The 19,258-nt window shown below is 37.7% G+C and overlaps 1 protein-coding gene and 1 non-coding gene across 2 annotated transcripts in view; one reads left to right on the forward strand and one right to left on the reverse strand.

Annotated features, from left to right (window-relative positions):
* The window catches only part of ALG14 (ALG14 UDP-N-acetylglucosaminyltransferase subunit), a 92,125-nt gene that overhangs the window by 6,591 nt on the left and 66,276 nt on the right, over nucleotides 1–19,258 (forward strand). The gene's annotated exons all lie outside the window — the stretch shown is intronic.
* On the reverse strand, nucleotides 4,888–4,995 carry LOC123636136. The gene has a single exon (XR_006734347.1). It is a non-coding gene; the product is annotated as a U6 spliceosomal RNA (small nuclear RNA).

Here is a 19,258-nt window from a genome sequence, read left to right on the forward strand (position 1 = left end):
ATCGGTGTAGACCCTGCCTTGGTGGTTCTTCTCTTTCTTGGAAATCAGGATCCACTAATATAACCCCTCCCCTACTCACCTTGTTTCCACCGCACCACACATACTTTTTAAAAACCTGGTTGAGTTGAGTTTTGGTCAATTGTAAACATGATTCATAAGTAACATGCTATTAAAATGTATTCTTGTAAAATCCATGGCAAAAACAAGATCAGAATGGGAATCTGCTTGCCATCATTCAGCCATAGCAAAATGTATGGTACTTTTTTCTATATGAAAGATAAGCCAAAATGCTTCCATTTCTGTTTTAGGAATCAATACTATTTTAGTTTCCCAGGGCGCTATAACAAAATGCCATAAACTGGGTGGCTTAAAACAACACAAATGTATTCTTTCACAGTTCTGGAGGCTAGAAATCTGAATTCAAAGTGCTATGCTCCCTCTGAAGTTTCTGAGGAAGAATCCTTCCTTGCCTCTTTCTGGCTCCTGGTGGCAGTGCTTGGCATTCCTTGGCCTGCAGCTGCATCACTGTAATCTCTGCCTCCGTCAGCACCTGGGCCTTTTCTGTGTCTTTGTCTTCACATGCCTTTCTTGTGAGGACACCAGTCAGGATTTGGGGTCCACTCTAATTCAGAGGGACCTCATCTTAACTTGATTACATCTGCAAAGACCCCATTTCTAAGTAAGATCACACTCTCAGGTTCCAGGTAGACATGAGTTTTGGAGGGACACTTTTCAGCTCAGTCCAGATGCATACACTAAACTATTTCAGGAAAGTCTATTTGACATATAAAGCAAAACAAACTTTTCAGAAAGTGTTAGAGGAGAAAATAGTATAGCCTGCTGGTATACCAGTAATTGTTCCTTTCAATAATTGTGAGGCAGATAGTAGTATTCTCATTTTACAAGTGAGAACACTGAGGCTCAGTGGTGTAAATAACTCAGCTAGAGTCCCACCAAATATGTGTCCCTGACCTCCACATGTCTTCTCCAAAGCCTGTGTTTCTCCCACATAGTGACTCTGCCTCCTTTGTGGATTCTTTTCCAATTCAAAAAACTCAGTGAGAGAAGAATGCCCAGGGAGTTCTCATCCAAGGCATCAGAGACTACAAATGTCATTTAACATTTTATCTTAAAGTGTGTTTGAGAATTGGTAGAGAATTTGGAAAAAATGATGGTGATTTTTACATAAGAAAAATGGGAAAAGTATTATAATTTACCAGTGGCATAGAGCACTTAAAAATACATAAAGGACAAAATAATCACAAAATTCTTACTGTTTTTTCAATATATGGAACAGATATCTTTGATTTTACCCAATTATTAGTGTGCATATTTTCTTTCTGAAGTTGCATCCAAATTGGAGCCTCCAATTTTAGTTTAGCATATGTATTGAATATATCCCTCTAGATCTGTCTGTCACCGTATGTATTATTTGTTGAATTATTTCATAGTTTACAGAAACATTTGGAAGATTGTTATATACTATGCATCACAACACTTTAGAACTCAGTAAGTTGGGTTTGATTCACATTGATAAGAAAGCCAAAGATTTTGGATTTTTAAACTGCCATTATTTTTTATTATCAACATGGTACCACATGTAGGACTGAGCATCTGTATTTGACTTCTTTCCTTTGTCAATTAATTTCCTGCTGGGGCAGTGCAACCATTGTTAGAGAAAAAATTCTATCCTATTCCTGAAAGGGTCTCTACTCATGAATCTGAAGCTGGGAAGAGCTTTGCAGAGATGCAGAAAAGAGCTGTTGAGGATGACAACATGGACATTTGTGCTGGCCACCCCTGTGTGCCACACTGTGTGTGTGGTGGGGAAGGCACAGAAAGAAAAAGAGACATAGTAGAGAGATAAAGGGAGGGGACCACCTACTGGTCTCTTTGTGCACTGCAGCTCAGCCATCTTTTGTACCTTCCATGGAGCTCACTAAGAAGCGAGGATCTTGCTGAAAAAATCAGTAGTGATCAATACATTTGCTGTAAGAGCCCATATCAGCCATGAATAATGAACAGTCTAGACCTGCTTCTGTCCGGTATAGTAGTCACCAGCCACATGTAGCTATTTATATTTCAATTTAAATTAATTAAAATTTTGGCCCCTTAATTGTACTAGCCACATTTCTAATGCTCAGTGCAGAATAGAACCTAGACACTGATCTATTTTTTTCTTTTTTCTTTTCTTTTTTTTATTACCTTTTTCTTTTTTTTCTTTCTTAGCTTCTCAATGCTGCTGTACCTAGACACTAATCTAGTCGTTTATTTATAATTATAAGCTGAAAATGAAACATGATCAGACATTATTATAAACAGAATTAACAGGTTCAAAGCAAAAGGCCCCTGCCAAAACAGTTAATATAGAAATACATCATTTACAGTATTTTTTTAAAAGGAAAGAAAAATAAGAGAAATACAAAATAACTTTGTTTTTTTTCAAGACAAAGTCTCGCTCTGTCACCCTAGCTAGAGTGCAGTGAGTGTTCATGGCTCACGCAACCCTCCTGCCTCAGCCTCTGGAGAAGCTAAGACTACAGGTATGTGCCACCAAGCCCAGCTAATTTTTTCTATTTTTAGTAGAGACAGGGTCTTGCTCTTGCTCAGGCTGGTCTGGAACTCCTGACCTCAAACAATCCTCCCACCTCGGCCTCCCAGATTGCTAGTATTACAGGCGTGAGCCATTGCACCTGGCCCAAAAGAACTTTTTAAATTTCATATTATCATTGAAATTCAATGAGATAGTCCATTAATTAAACAAAAATAATCTATTTTACAAAAGAAGCAGTCTCAAAACAAAGATTCCTTGGAAATTAAAACAAATGGTTATCAAAATTAAAAGTTCTGAGTCAGTAATTATCAGGTTAAATACAGCTGAAAACCTCATTAGTGAACTGGAAGTCGAGCTAAAGGAATTCTTCAGGCAAATAGACAGATATGAGGGGAAAGAATCATGAAGTGTCAGGAATGAGAGGAAAGAAAATAAAAGAAAAAAAAGGTCTGGAATAAATTTTTACTACCTTTCTCCTATCTTAGGTATCTTTATTTAATTTAATTAAATCTAATCTTGATAGCAGCAGTTATGTAGTCTTAACTCACTGCTGTTTCTTGTATACCATGTCTTCTTTGGAATTCATTTCATCTTCTATTTGGCTCAAGTATTTCGTTGAGTTTTTTTCTGTAGAAAGGTTATATGGGTAATGTATTTCCAGAGTCTTTCCATCTCTGAAAATATCTTTGTTGTGACATTATGCCCCACCAGTTTGGCTTGGTGTACAATTCTAATTGTAATGCTACATTTCTTTTCCCCACAGAAGTCTGTAAATACTATTCTATTCTCTTCTAGTAGCTGGAGTTCCAGAAAAGGTGTTTGATGCCAGTTTAATTCTCCTTCCTTAGAATTTTGAAATCTAACCAGGTCATGTCTACATGTCTGTTTTTTCATTAATTCTTTCTGAAATTCAGTAAACTCATGATCTTTCTTCAGTTTGGCATTATTTTCTTCTATTTTTTCTACTTGTCTGTTCTGTATACCAATCCCTTTGTCATATTATGTGTGTGTCATATGTATATACATGTACACACACACACAGTTGTCCCTTGTTATCTATGGGGGATTGATTTCAGGACCCCCCTCAGATACCAAAATTCATAGGTACTCAAGTCCCTTATATAAAAGGATATATTACCTTCATATAGCCTTAAATCATCTTTATACTTTGAATCATCTTTATAAATCATCTTTATACTTTAAGTCATCTCTAGATTACTCATAATGCCAAATACAATGTAAATGCTATGTAAATAGTTGTTTTGCTGTGTCGTTTAAGAAATAATGACAAGGGAATAAAAGTCTCTACATGCTCAGTACAGATGCAGCCATCCATTTTTTTCCCCCAAATTGTTTTCAGTCCATGATTGGTTGAATTCATGGATGCAGAACTCATGGAGTCAGAGGGCTAACTATGTGTGTGTATATATACATATTTTTTCTTCCTGCTTATTCTTTCACTGTTTTATGATGAAAATAAGTTTTTTTTAATTTTTTTATTTCAAAATATTAAGGGGGAACAAGTATTTTTGTTATATGAATATCTTGTATAATGCTTAAGTCTGGATGAACACAAGTTTTAGATCTTAATGTTTACATTTTCCTTTAGGACCTTAAATTTATATTTTCCCTTAGGACTTTAAGGTCATAGAGTTATACTCGTGTTAATTTCTAAAAGTTTTAACATTTTGCTTTTCGCACTTGTCATTAATTCATCTGGAGCTGATTTTTTCTGTATAACATTAACATTTGAAAGAAATCTAATTTCTGTATGGTAAAACAGCTGTTCCAGCCCAGCACCATTTATTGAATAGTCCTTTTCCCACTGATGTGCAGTGCCTCCACTATTATGATCAAGTTTCTACGCATGCATAGGTCTGTATCTGTGCTCTTTATTCTGGTAACTGGTTCATTTGTCTTCACCTGACCCAGTGCCAAGCTCCCTTAGTCTTACTCTTCGAAAGTGTTTTAATTGTTCTTTCTTTTTATATAGGTTTTTGAATTAGCTTTGACAAGTTCACAAAGAACTGTGTTGGTAATTTTATTTGAATTAAATTAAATAAATCAGTTTAGGGAGAACTTACATCAATATGATGATGACGTCCTATCCTAAAACTGCATCTCTCCCTTCATTATTTATATCTCCTTTAATGCTTTTCAATAATATTTTCTAATTGTCTTCATATATTTTGTTGTATTAATATTTATTTCTAGGTACTTCGTATTGTTTTCTTACTCTTGTAAGTGATATATCTTTTGGTGACATTTCCTGTGTTGTGATATATAAAAATATAATTGATTTTGTATAGTGATCTTTTTTTAATTTTTAATTTAAAAATATGGAACACTTCCTGAATTTGCATGTCATCCTTGTTCAGGGGCCATGCTAATCTTCTTTGTATCGTTCCAATTTTAGTATATGTGCTGCCTGAAGCAAGCACTTGTATAGTGATCTTATAAGAACTACCTTGCTGGACTCTAATTCATCCTAGTAATTTTTTTAATAAATTTTTATCTATGAAGATAATCTTATCATCTATAAACAGTAACAATTCTTATTCTTTTTAATCCTTACACTTCTTTTCCCCTGATTTTATTGTGGTGTTAGAACTTCCAGAACAGTAACAAATAGAGGCAGTGTAGTGATCACCCTATATTCTTTCTGATTTTAAAAGCATGCCAAGGGTTTTATTTTAAATCATATTTGGTTGTTGATTTTTTTTTTTTTTTTTGAGACAGAGTCTCACTCTGTCCCCTGGGCTAGAGTATAGTGGTATCATCATAGCTCAATGCAGCCTCAGACTACTGGGCTCAAGCGATCCTCTTGCCTCAGCCTCCCGAGTAGCTGGGACTACAGGCGTGTGCTACCACGCCTGGCTAATTTTTCTATTTTTTGTGGAGATGAGGTCTCATTATGTTGCTCAGGCTGGTCTTGGTCTCCCAAAGTGCTAGGATTACAGGTGTGAACCACTGTGCCTGGCCTTTGGTTGTTGACTTTTGTAAAATGTCTTTTCTACGTCTGAGATGATGATATGGTTTTTCTAATTTTATGTTTATGTGTACAATTACATGGTATGAATGATTCTTGAATTCCTGGAATAAGCCCAATTTATTTTTGGTGTGTTATATTTTAATACATTGCTAGATTTGATAAACATATTGTTTTGGATTTTTTTTTTTTTGGTTTTTAAATTTATGTTCATGAACAAGATTGTCCTGTACTTTTCCTTTCTTGTATTTTTCTTTGGTTTTTGCATCAAGATTACAGTAGGCTCACCACATGAGTTGTGACCTTTTTCTTTGACCTTTCAATTATTTCAAAGTTTTAAAAAATTTCTAAACATAGTTATCTTTTAAAAATTGACTTATTATCTTATTCTAATGTAATTAGAAAATTGGCCTATATGAGACCCAATTTTTTTAAATTGTCAAAATTTCCTTCATGGCCTTGAAATTTACTTAACATTCTTGCACAGGGTCAATTGTTCCACATGTCACTGAGAAAAAATGTGTATTCTCTAGTTGTTGGCCTAGTAAATATGACCATTAAGTGAAGCTTATTTGGATTTTCCAAATCTACTGTGACCTTGCAAAATTTTTTTGTATGCTTAATTTATCTATTACAGAAAAAGATAGGTTGAAATTTCCCTCTTTGATGGTAGGTTTAATTTCTTCTTGTAGTCGTTTCAATTTTGCTTTGTATATTTTCAGACTATCTTATTACATGCATTTAAGTTTAGAATTGTTACAGCCTATTTGTCAATTGAACTTTTTGTTATTATAGCATTTAGTGACCCATTTTATCCTTAAACTGCTTTTTCTTAAAGTATGTTTTTTTCTGATAATATAGCTAACCTAACTTTCTGTTCTTACAGTGGGCTTTTATTTTTCGAATTTGTCTTGTAAGTAGCATGTAGCTGGAATTTTTGTAAAATTCCAATCTGACTTTATAGGCAGAAGATGTGTTCTTGTAAAAGAAGAATTTCCTTGGTATTTGTTGAGACTTGCTTTGTGGCCTAAGATATGGATTGTTTAAGTCCCATCTTGTGTGTTTGAAAAGAAAATATATTCCCTATCATTTAGTGCAAAATACTTTATATGCCCATAATATTATTTATTATGTTGTTCAAGTCATCTGTATCTTTATTAATTTTTTGACTTCTTGATCTATCATTACTGAGCAAGGTATATAAAAATCACAATTGTGAATTTGTCTTTTTTTCTTTGTGTTTATCTGTTTTCTGTATATATTTTTGTATTCTAGTTCAAATTTGATTCTTTATTATAGTGAATTGCTGTTTTTATCATTATGAAGTGATCTGTTTTATCCCTAATAATGCTTGATTTCTTAAAATTTGTTTTATCTGTTAGTAACATAAGCAGTGCCAGCTTCCTTTTGGTTAGTGTTTACATGGTATATCTTTTTCTGTCTATTTTCACTTTTTTTGCATGTCATTATATTTCAGATGTGTCTTTTACAAATGGAATATAGCAGAATTTTTAAATTCAAAACTGAATTTTTTTTTGTTTTTTTTTTAAAGAGACGAAGTCTCGTTCTGTCACCCAGGCTGGAGGGCAGTGGTTTGATCATAGCCCACTGCAACCTTGAACTCCTGGGCTCAAGCCATCCTCCTGCCTCATTCTCCCAAGTAGCTAGGACTACAGGTGTGCGCCACCACCTAATTGCGCCACCACCGGCTAATTTTTATGTTTTTTTTGTAGAGATGGAGTCTCACTGTATTGCTCAGGCTGATCTCAAACTCCTAGCCTCAAGTGATCCTCCCTCCTTGGCCTCACAAAGCGCTGGGATTACAGGAGTGAGTCATCGCACCTTGCCTGTATAGCATTTTCTTTGCTTGCCCTTCTTGTATCCTGCTCACTCCTTTCAAATTCAATGTCTTTGTTTCAGAAGTATATCTTTTATTAGTTCCTTCATGCAAGGTCTGTAAGTGATGAATTCTTTCCATGTTTTTTGTTTGCCTGAAAATACGTCTTGGTTTTGCCCTTCCTTTGATTGCATTCTGCATTTAGAATTCTAGGTTAAACTTTTTCCTTCATAGCTATGAATTGAGCATTTACTCATTTATCTAACAAATATTTATTGAATGTCTGAGTGTTAGCACCATGGTAGTGAATAAAACAAAGAAAAATCTCTGCTCTCATGATGCCTACATTCTAATGGGGGGATAATAAGCAAGATCATTGAGTAAAGATTATAATGTGTTAGTGAAATTTTGTTAAGAAGAATAAAACGGCCAGGCGCGGTGGCTCACGCCTGTAATCCTAGCACTCTGGGAGGCCGAGGCAGGAGGATCGCTCGAGCTCAGGAGTTCGAGACCAGCCTGAGCAAGAGCGAGACCCTATCTCTACTAAAAAATAGAAAGAAATTATCTGGACAACTAAAAATATATAGAAAAAGTTAGCCGGGCATGGTGGCACATGCCTGTAGTCCTAGCTACTTGGGAAGCTGAGGAAGAAGGATTGCTTGAGCCCAGGAGTTTGAGGTTGCTGTGAGCTAGCCTGACACCATGGCACTCTAGCTCGGGCAACAGAGTGAGACTCTGTCCCAAAAAAAGAATAAAACAAGGCAAGAGAATAGGGAGTTTGGGGGGAGGGGATGTGAAGAGAATTTGTAATTTTAGGTAGAGTGACCAGGAAAGGTGGTACTTGAACAAAGACCTGAGGGAGGTGAGATTTTAAGCCATCTAGGGGAAAGGGAATTCTTGGAAGGGAAGTGGTAACTGCAAAGAAGGCCCTGAGGTGAGACTAGGCCTGGCAGGTCTTAAAATAGTGAATGGTCAGTGTAGCCAGTGTGGAGGAAGGGAGGGAGAGCCATGTAGGTATGAGGTCATACAGGTCAGATCTTTTAAGGCCTTGTGGTCCATTTTTTAGGCTTAAATTTTTACCCAGTGAGTGAAATGGGGAGCCATTGGGATGCTTTAGGTAGAGGATGGACATGATCTCATAGGATGGCTCTGGCTGCTGAATAAATGGAAGTGGAGGACAAACGCAGGGAGGGGTTTTGAGACTCTTGCAGTAATCCCAATGAGAGATCAGTGTGAGTTGGACCAGGATGGCAACAGTGCATGTAATGGGGACAAGTCAGAGTCTGGGTATATTCTGAAGGGAGAGCTAATAGGATTTCCTGGCAGATAAGTTGTGAGGTCTAAGAGAAGAAAGAGTAGTGGAAAGTAACACTCAGGTTTTTGGCCTGAGCCACTGGAAGAATGGAGTTGTCACTTATATGGGGAAGGTTACAGGGGAGAGCAGGAAGGCAAAGTGTGGGGTCTCTGTAAACATGCAAGTGAAGATGCAGCAGATACAGTTGGATCTGTGTGTCTAAAGTTCAGGAAAGAGATTTGGTCTGGAATATAAAATTTGGAGTCATCTGAGTATAGATCGTGGTACCTAAAATAAGAAACTTGGTGACAGTACCCAGGGGTTGATTGATAGAAAACAGAAGAGGACTAAGAACTAGGCCCTGGGGCATTCTAAATTTCAGATATTGGGAAGCTGTTACTGTGCGGAAATATCAGCTGCCATTTTGTTCCTGTGTTTAGGCTTCTCTTCCTAAACCTTCCCGAGCACTGAAACCCCGGCCCCTCTGGCCTAAGTGTATCTTCCTCCTCAAACCTAAGTGCCACAAGGCTGTTTTCTCCCTTTTCACTTTCTTCTTTCTGGCAAGTAGGAGTTTCCCTTTCCTTCTTCCCAGTTCAGATAAAATAATATTTTGTTGTAGTTCTGACATGATTTTAATTTCTTTATAGAAGGAGAGTTTTCAAGTTATTTTGTATGACTATTCTGTCAGAACCAAAGTCAAATTCATTTTCTAATTAAAGTCAGAGTTTTGATGTACACTCTGTTTCTATTCTGCGCCATTTGTGTAAACAGCAGCCCCTTCCTCCCTTAATTTCCCCCTTTTTTTCCTGATGTTATTGTGCCAACTGCAATTTCCTAGCTATAGATAATACTCCTATAGGTATTGGCCTTGAACTCTCTCTCTGTAATTCAATTTTTTCAGACTTCTTAAGTAAACCAGAAACTCTGTACCATTTTAAAGCAGTAACTGCACTTGTGCTTGGGCCGAGGATCTCATCCGTAATGCCTGGAGCACTTCAGGAATGAAAGTGCATCGAGTCACAGTTCCTGTGAGAAGCCAAAACCCACATTTTCAACATAGGCTTGCTCTTCCAAAGACACAAAGAGGACCTTCCCAGAATTCCGAAATCAGAAGATACAAATTAAAAGTATTAATCACTTAGAGTGATACAAGTAATATAGGAATTTTCTATCATTTGGTTTATAACTTATAAATCTAAATGTTTTTGCTAGTTTGTAGAAAAAATCTTAAATGTTGTTATTTACCTATTCTAGATTTAAATATAAAGCAGATTTTTAAGCTAAATGTTAAACTAATATAATTTTATTGATTGAATTTTAGAAGTGGCTAACTTTCATTGTAGAAACTTCAAATTTCTTATTTCTTTGATTTAGTGTATTTTTAATGGTATTTAATATTGTAGGTACATAATTCACCTTATTTATAAATACATAAGAGTAAAGAGAATTACTTTTGGTATACTTTTTAATTCAACTATTCAGGCTGAGTAGTTTAGCTTTTTATGAGAAACCGAGATTAGAAAGGTGAAGAGCAGAGAGGAAAGAAAGAAAGAAAGGAAGGAAGGAAGGAAGGAAGGAAGGAAGGAAGGAAGGAAGGAAGGAAGGAAGGAAGGAAGGAAGGAAAGAAAGAGAAAGTGAGAAAGAGAGAGAGAGAGAGACAGAAAGGAAGGAAGGAAGGAAGGAAGGAAGGAAGGAAGGAAGGAAGGAAGAAAGGAAGGAAGGAAGGAAGGAAAGAAGAAAGAAAGAAAGAAAGAAAGAAGGAAGGAAGGAAGGAAAGGAAGGAAGGAAGGAAGGAAGGAAGGAAGGAAGGAAGGAAGGAAGAAAGGAAAGAAAGAAAGAAAAAGGAATGTTTGGCTGTGAAATTACTTATATGAAAAAAATATCTTGAAAAGGCTTCTAAAGAAAAAGTAATTTCCACTGGGATTAGTTCTAAAGTAAAGAGTAGTCAAGTAATATCTTCTAGCAAAAATTGGATGGTAACCTTTCCAAATAGAACCAATTACCAGAGCTATATGAAGGTAAATGAAAACTCAAACCAGAGCTGCCTTCCTGGAGACCAATAGTCTCCTTGTTAGGCTGTGTTTCAGCAGGGACATCCCCCCTACAAGGCATGGAAGGAAACAAGGCTCAGGGCATCACACTGTGGATTTTGGTTCATCCTTTTATTTGCTTCTGAATCTGAGCCCTATCTCTTAACTGCCTTCCTTGACAACCAACTTTTACTCCTTGTAACTTCTGTTAGGACATCAGTTGGCCTCTTTAGAGCACATCAATAAAGAAAAAGGTGACACTTGAATAACAACATTTTAAAACTTCATTTAAAAATTATAGAGTGGACTTTTTTCACATATAAAACAACAGTAGAAGTTGCTGAAGACTGATTTAAAGGGTTAAAAATTAGAGCCAAGCTTCACTTTGAGGCCACTTAATTAGATTTCCCACTACTCTATAATTAGACTTACAATGTTTTCCATGAAAGGTATTTGTTCATTCATTTAAAAAATATTAAATGAGTGCCGATTCCGTACAAGACACTTGCTTAGTGGTTATTTCAGCAAATCTACATAGAGTACACCCCAGAATTAACTGGCAGGACTGTGGGGGGTTATTTTTCTGTTTCTTTACTCTTTTATATTCTTTCCAAATTTTATTTCTTTTTGGCTTGTTTCTTAATTTAAAGACTTTAGACAGTAAAGAAGTATATAAAGTAAAAAGTAGCAGTTCCCTGTCACCACCTCAGTTCCACTCTCTAAAAGTAACTACCAACTTGAGTTATATTCTGCCAGTGCTTTATATATATATATGTATATATAATTTTTATTTCAAAATATTAGAGGGTACAAGTGTTCTTGTTACATGGCTGAATTGTATAATGCTGAAGTCCGGGCTCCAGTGCTTATTTTCCCTCCTGTTGTACATGTACATATAACCAAGTATTATGAATTACATACATACATATACTTGTAACCGTGTAGATAATGTTGGGGAGTTTTTTGGAGGGAGCTAGGTATGGCTAGTTTATAAATCACATCCCATATATTATCTACAACTTTTTTTTCCATTTAATTCTATGATAGCTTTCCATGTTGGTACATTAGGTCTAATTTGTACTTCTAAATGATTGTATAATAATCTATAGTATTGATATACTGTTTCCTTATTACTGTTTTCAGTTTTTCACTAAATACTGTAGTAAACATTTATGTACTTATACACATTCTGGAAGCATTCTTGTAACTTCCCAAATTTTCTACAATAAATGCAGGTGTTACTTTGATTAGGAAAAAAGTTAAAAAATAAAGAAGCCCAAGTTAAATAACTTGCTGACATTAAAAGGCATGGCAACCCTTTCCCGCTGTAGCATTCTGCTGGATTGTCAACTGAATTCCTGTTTTGAAGTACACATAGAAATTATGAAAGAGTATAAATGTACAGGGTAGAAGCTAATGTAATAGGTATTCCAAACTGCTGTTGTTCTGGCCATTAAATAAAACCTATGCTCTCTATTCATATTTTTCAATATTTGCTCAAGCCAGCAATACTGAATGGCCTATTATATGTAAGCCCTACATATCCCACATGCTACAGTTGCTTTGGACACTAGTCGTCTTCTCTGCATCACATTCATAACCATGGCTGCGCACATTTAGCTTCCTAAAACACGACTTTGCACAAATAACCCATTATTCCACCATTTTCATTGGGTTTCCTTAATATGAAAAAGTATATTTGGAGCCAAAAGCCGATGTCCATTAGAGGCATTCTCTCTTTAAAATCAGAACCAAAATAAGAATATCTCCCGTTAGTCATACAATTTTGTTGTTTTGACCCTCCACCTAAGATGAAATAAGAGGTAAAAATATTGAAAAAGAAGAAATAACTATATTCTATAAATAATTATATATCCGGAAACACAATCACCTAAAAGACTATGAAGTATAGAAAACAGAACATCAGAAGGGTGTCAGCTGGGCACAGTGGTGTGTGGCTGCAATCTTAGCCACTCAGGAGACTGAGGCAAGAGCATCACTTGAGCATAGGAGTTCGAAGCCAGCCTGGGCAACATAGCAAGACCTGTCTTAACAACAAAAAAAAATCCTTTAGGAAAAGTGGCAAATGCAAGCCAAATATGCAAAACTCAGTAACTTTCCTATATGCTAGCTTTAGGTATTAGAAAAAAGAATGAAAAAATATATTTTAAATATTAAACATAGGGAAAGGATCTTTAATAAAAGGAAATGATCCATATGTACACAATAGTGAAATCTTATTGAGACATTAAAAATGGTATAAATATGGAAGCATGTTCCTGATGTTTAAAAATTAAGATTTTCAATTTTCCCAAATTTACAGTGCAATAGTAGCCAGAATTCTAAAGCTTTTTAAAAAAACTTTGTTTATTCAGCAATAAGTATTTGCTTTCCATTTGCCAGACATTGTTATAGACAATTGGTATACACCAGTGAACAAAACAGACCAAAAAATTTCCTGCCTTCATGGAGCTTACTCAACTCGAGCTGGATGGGAAGACAGCAATACTAGACATAGTAAAGAAGTTCTTAAAGCCTGTTGTTAGAAGGTGATCAGTGCTGTGGGGAGTTGCACAGGCAGAGGGGAACTGGGAATTCTGACGGGGCAGAAGAAGTTGCCTTTGCTGCTCTTAGGGCCTTGAAGAGGATGAGGACAGCTGGGAGAAGAGCGTTTCAGGCAGAGGGAAAAGTCTCTGGAAAACTGTAGAGGGGCATTCCTGGGTGCTGAGGCCATAGCAGGGAGTTCTGGTGCCTGGAGCAGAGTGAGTGGAGGGAGAGACTGGGGACAGGAGATGGGAGGAAAGCGCAGGAACCAGATGACACAGGGCCATTTGGGCCATGTGGGAACTTCCTCTCTTACTCTGAAGAAAATAGGGAGCTTTTGGAAGGTTTTGCTCGGAGGAGTGCTGTGGTCTGACTCCTGTTTTACACAGGTCGCTCTCGTTGCTATGTTACAGATAGACCAAAGGTGAAGCCAGGGAAACTAGTTAGGAGGCTGTTGCTACAATCCAAGCCAGTGATAGTGTGGTTTGCACCAGTAGGGCTAGGAGCAGGGGGAAATAGCTGGATTCTGGATATTTTTTTTGAAAGTAAAGTTAATAGAATTTCCTGACAGATTGGATATGGGATGCGAAGAAAAGAGAGGAGTCAAGCATGACTTCAAAGCTTTTGGTCTGAACCATTGTGAGAATGGAGTTGCCATCACTGACCCTGGGAAGTCTGTAAGTGGGGCATCCCTGTCACCAAGTGTCTTTAAAATGTTTCATAGCACCCAAATGAATCGGCAGCCTCTGCCTTGGCTGGAGGAACCTGGAAACTCCCTGGGATTCAAAGGGACTTCCCAGGCCCTCCTTGTGCTGATTCAAAACCATTTCCTAAGTCCTGCACACTTGCTTTCGTTCTTGTTCCCCTTCTCTCTTCTCTCCCCTTCTCCCTCTTTCCCTCTCCTTCTTTCCCTTCTTCCTTTTACTTTCCCCCTCCTTCTCTGTCTTCTTCCTTTCCCTTCCCCGAAACAGTCCTTCAGGTTTCAGAAATGGACCTGGAGAGTTCCTCCATGTGTTGTGGGACTTGCCTTGTCATTTCCTCTGCAGCCTCCCGAGTCCGTGTCAGTGGCATCCCCTCATGCTGCCACCAGGTGGCAGTGCACTGCTGAACATTGAGCTGTAGGACCTGCACTGCTTCTCAGTAGAGGCAGTAGAGAGCTGAACTTTGGAATGGCAGATCCATTTCTAATGTGTATTACAGGCTAAGCCGGCATGGGGTACATGGGGAGAGGATGTCTCTACTTCTTTTTTGGAGAACATCATATTGCTAGGGATGATTTTTCTTTATTGAATTTGAAAAGGGTTTATATGGGTTTGGTGCAGTCTTTCCATCTGGAGAATGTTTTTATTTAAAGACTGTTCACCAAACACCTTGCTGAGGTTGCAGCACTGGTATATTTGTTTCGAATGCTCTTCTTTATCTGAGATCGGTAGAACAGCTTACTAGAAGCTTTGCCTTCTGCAAAGTAAAATTCTTCTTAAAACCCAAAAATGGATATTGATTAAAACAGTTTCTGTGTGCAAAATTTGTATTAAGTTTTATGAGGAATACAAGTAAAGAAAGGAAGTGCCTCTGTTGCCTCAAGAAGTTATTGGTGTGGTTAGAGAGGAAAGAGCATAAATACTGGAAACATGAAGAGTTAGTCATTAAAAGCATCACTGGGCAGTGCTAGCAAATAAAAGATAATAAAGGCATTCAGCACTTCTGAAGCCTGCGGTACAGCGTAGGGCTGAAAACAGGCCTTTTGATTGAAGTCTGCCTACAGAGGAGTTAGACTCCGGGATTCTGCCCTATGCAGGTAGAAAACCAAAGCTTTAACCGTTGCACAGGTTGAACTGAATAGGTTTTGGCTTTGGAACACCAAGCCACATTGGGGATTTGGGTAAAATACTGCCCTGAACACAGGGAGCTTCAGAAGAGTGAATACCTCCCCTGTCCCTGCACCTAGGTCCCCTTTCTGGATCAGTTCCCAGAATGCTACATTTATATCCTCCAGGAAGGAAATTGAAGATTAGTTTTGAAGAAACTGCTTTGCCCAAGAGAACAGAACTATAGATCCTAACACTTGGGTCAGGTCCTGACTATTTTTTACCCTTCCGTTGACAAGCCCCACCCAGCACACGGAGCTTCCAGGCTGCTTTTTAATGCCTCCGTTCTTTAATATGAACCAGGGCTTCTCAATCTTATCACTATTGACATTTTGGGCCAGATAAATCTTTGTTGTAGGGGAGTGTCCTGTGTGTTGTGGGATGTTTAGCAGCATTCCTGGCCTCACTAGATGCCAGTTGCTCTCCTCCCACCCCCATCACCAGTCATGCAACCCACAGTGTCTCCAGATCTCCCTCTTGAGAACCAGTGGCTTGAACCAGTATCCACAGATTATCAGACATTTGAGGAAAGCCTCTAAAATAAAAGAAGCCAAAACTAACAATCAGTGAAAGGAACTCTGAGAAAAGAAATCAGAGAAAAAGGAGATGCAGAGTGGAGGGTAGCAGAAGAGGGGCCTTAAAAGAAAACAATTACTTTCAGAGAAATCAGAGGGCATTGTGTCCTTAAAAAAAGAATGAGATCTATTTTTTTAAAACTCAGAACAAAAAGACTCTTGGCTATTAAAATTTTGATTGCAGGAATGAAAAAAATCAATCAAAGATGGGAGATCAAATGGAAAAACTCAAGAAAAAGATAAAAAGCATAACGTATAAGAAAAAGGTAAAAGTAAGAGAGAAAAGTAAGAGACTTAAACAATCAAACTGGATGTTAGAGGTCTGCTATCCAAAAAGAACACAAGGCAACAGGGGAAAAGTTCAAAACAAAACAAAGTGATGACCCACGGAAAATTCCCAGAGCTAGAAGGACATGGCCTCCAGACTAAAAGGACTATCCCCAGCCCAGTGAAACTGTAGTCACAACAAGATATGTGATCTACAATTCCAGAATTAGGGTAAAGAGAAGATACCAAAAACATCCAGAAAGAGCAAGAAAAGGAGTCACATTGGGGGTCCAAATGGCATTCAGAGCAACAATGGAGCACTGTCTCAAACTGATTCCCGTGTACCCTTTCCCAGAGGATGTGCCCCACCAAAACAGAGGGGACCTAAGAAGGAAGACCGAGTTTCAGAGACCTGGGCCCCTATCCAGGAGAGAAGCAAAGAGAATCCTCAGGATGACAGTGAGGGGAGTTCTGGTGTGAAGACCTCATAAGCAGGGCTAGAGAGCAACCGGTCAGGAGTGAGCTAGGGGGCAGAGAACTCCAGAAGAGGTGGTGCCAAGAAAGAAATGGGGATAATAAATGACCTCAGGGGTTTGACCAAACTGAGAAGACTGTAGGAACTTTAAAACCATGTGTGCATATATATATTCTTTGATGTATGTATCTCAAATGTAACTTTGATTAAAAAAATAAAGGTCAATGAATGCTTTGAATGCAGGGTAGGAAGAGATCTCTGTGGGCTAGAGTGTGGGGTGGGGTGAGGACTTCTCCAAAAGAATAGGGAGAGATGAAGGGGGGAGGACAGCGTGGGAAAAAGTGAGGAAGTTGGAAAGTGCAGGACTAGACAAACAGAGGATGTATTTTGACAAGAATCATGATAGGAGATTGGTAAAGAAGTTGTTAAATTACAAGACAAGAAATGATTTCAATGTTAGAAACTTGAGATCATCTAGACTGTTTTCAGCTGCAGAAAGAATTTAAGGGTCTGATATTTTTTAAGGTTGTAGAAGGGAGTTAGAGGGACCATCTCTGAATTGTGGATATGGGTTGATTTTAGTTTTGTCTTTGAATATATTTTTCTGCATTTTCTAAAGTTACAATTAGAAAATAGTTATTTTGTAGAAACAAAGCTAAGAAGAAATAAAAGTTCCAGTGGAAGTAATAACCTACTAATATGAAATATTTAGCGCAGTGGCTCACGCCTGTAATCCTAGCACTCTGGGAGGCCGAGGCATGTGGATCATTTGAGCTCAGGAGTTCGAGACCAGCCTGAGCAAGAGTGAGACCCTGTCTCTACTAAAAATAGAAAGAAATTATATGGACAGGTTAAAATATATATAGAAAAAAAATTAGCCGGGCATGGTGGCGCATGCCTGTAGTCCCAGCTACTCGGGAGACTGAGGCAGGAGGATCACTTGAGCCCAGGAGTTTGAGGTTGCTGTGAGCTAGGCTGATGCCACGGCACTCTAGCCCAGGCAAAAGAGTGAGACTCTGTCTCAAAAAAAAAAGAAGTAACCCAAGCACATACCATAAGCACCAATATTGTGAGGCTAGTATACTTTCGTTTTGGAAGTACAACAGTTTTGCTGTTGCTTTAATAAATAGGGATTCTTTGGGTTTGAATTTTTTTTTTTTTTGGTTTTGCAATTTTGATTTGTATATGACTCAGTGGCAGTTTGGCTGTTTCAGGATTTGTCAACCAGTACCTGTAAAACTAACACATTTTTCCACTTAATACCACCTACTATTTTCCACAAGGTGGGGTGCTAACTTCACACAGTGAACTGAGACTGTGTACAACTTGCTGAGACTTCTAAATTTAATGCATTTGTTGTTTATCTTCCACAGTTCCTAGCAGTTCTAAAAGAAATGTTTGTAAATTATATAATCAGAATTGTGGGGTTTTGTTTTATTTTGTAAACTATATATTACAACTAATGGCTTAACATAGTTACATTTTTAGAGTATGACTGATGTATATGTGTGATTTTCCTCATCCTAATGGACCTTAGCTATATTCAGTTATAGGTAAAGGTAAAAATACCTCTAATTTGAAAGAAGGCCAGTCTAAATGAGTGAGATATCTGAATAAGAAAATATGTGTAATTTATTGCACATAGAGATCCTGATGTGGCTGTTTCAGTGACTAGATTATTATTTTTGAAATAGTATGACAGTTGGCGTTCCCAGATTCTGAAAAATAAAAAACAAAAACAAAAACAAAAAGTAAAGATAAAAAAAAAGTAAAAAAAAAAAAAAAGAAAGAAGTAGTATGCCAGGTAGATGTATGCATGTTTCTAAAGTATTTTAAATAGCTTAATCTCTTAAATTCCTCCCCAAATCTTAATTATTCCTTCCTCTATCTCTAGAACTAAGGCCAGTTAGGTTGAACTTTCTTTGAATCAGATTCTGAATGGATAGAATTAAAATAACTGAATAACCATAATGCACCTATTTCAACTTTCTGTTAGTTTAACCAATTTCCCTGTGCCAGTTAAATTTGTATGGGATTCTTACAACATTCAGAGCAGCACATTTTACAGTATAGTGCTATTGTTTCTCCATTTTAAAGTGAATTAATCATATCTAATAACCAATGTTTGGATTTAAACACATTAATAAATAGCACATTTTTTTTAAATTGACGGTTATATTATGGTATAAACATAGTTTCCTTTTTGTTGTTATAAAATCAGGAGGTGGCCTGTTTTGGAATTCCTGCATCCTTCCTTTTGCTCCAGTGGAAGCTCTTTGATCCCTTGCAGTCGTTATGCCCCAGAAGATGATTCTGGAGCCTGGTGGTTGCAGTCATGCCAGGCATACCACAATTCTAAGTCCGGCAAGTGGTGAGGCTGTGACTGATGATGTAGTCAGGATTGACCAAGGAGCTGAGCATGGCAAGGAAGTGAAAGGGAAACAGTGGGTTCCGAGAGATGTTCACTGGTCCTGTGGGTACCTGGTGCTGACTTCACTGCTGATAAAGTGCCAGGAAATGGCATACGAGTGATGGAGCTGTGGTTCCAGTGGTTCCTGCTGATAAACAGCTCCATTACCTTGGGCGCATCAACCTCTCTGGACCTCAGTCTCCCACTGTGAAACAAGGAGGCCTGGCTGAGATCAGGGATCCTCAACTAGCCACCGTGATCCCACACCTGGCCCTCAAGTCTGACTTGTCAAAGATAAGTGAGGCTGCTGCTCCAGGCCATGTGCCCCTAGGGCCTAGCATCCAGACTTCTGAATACTGTCCTTCTAGATTCCCCATTGTCTTGCTCTATACACCCACCTGTCAGGTCAACCCAT

The sequence above is a fragment of the Lemur catta genome, chromosome 3, assembly GCF_020740605.2.
Source record: "Lemur catta isolate mLemCat1 chromosome 3, mLemCat1.pri, whole genome shotgun sequence".
NCBI lineage: Eukaryota > Metazoa > Chordata > Mammalia > Primates > Lemuridae > Lemur > Lemur catta.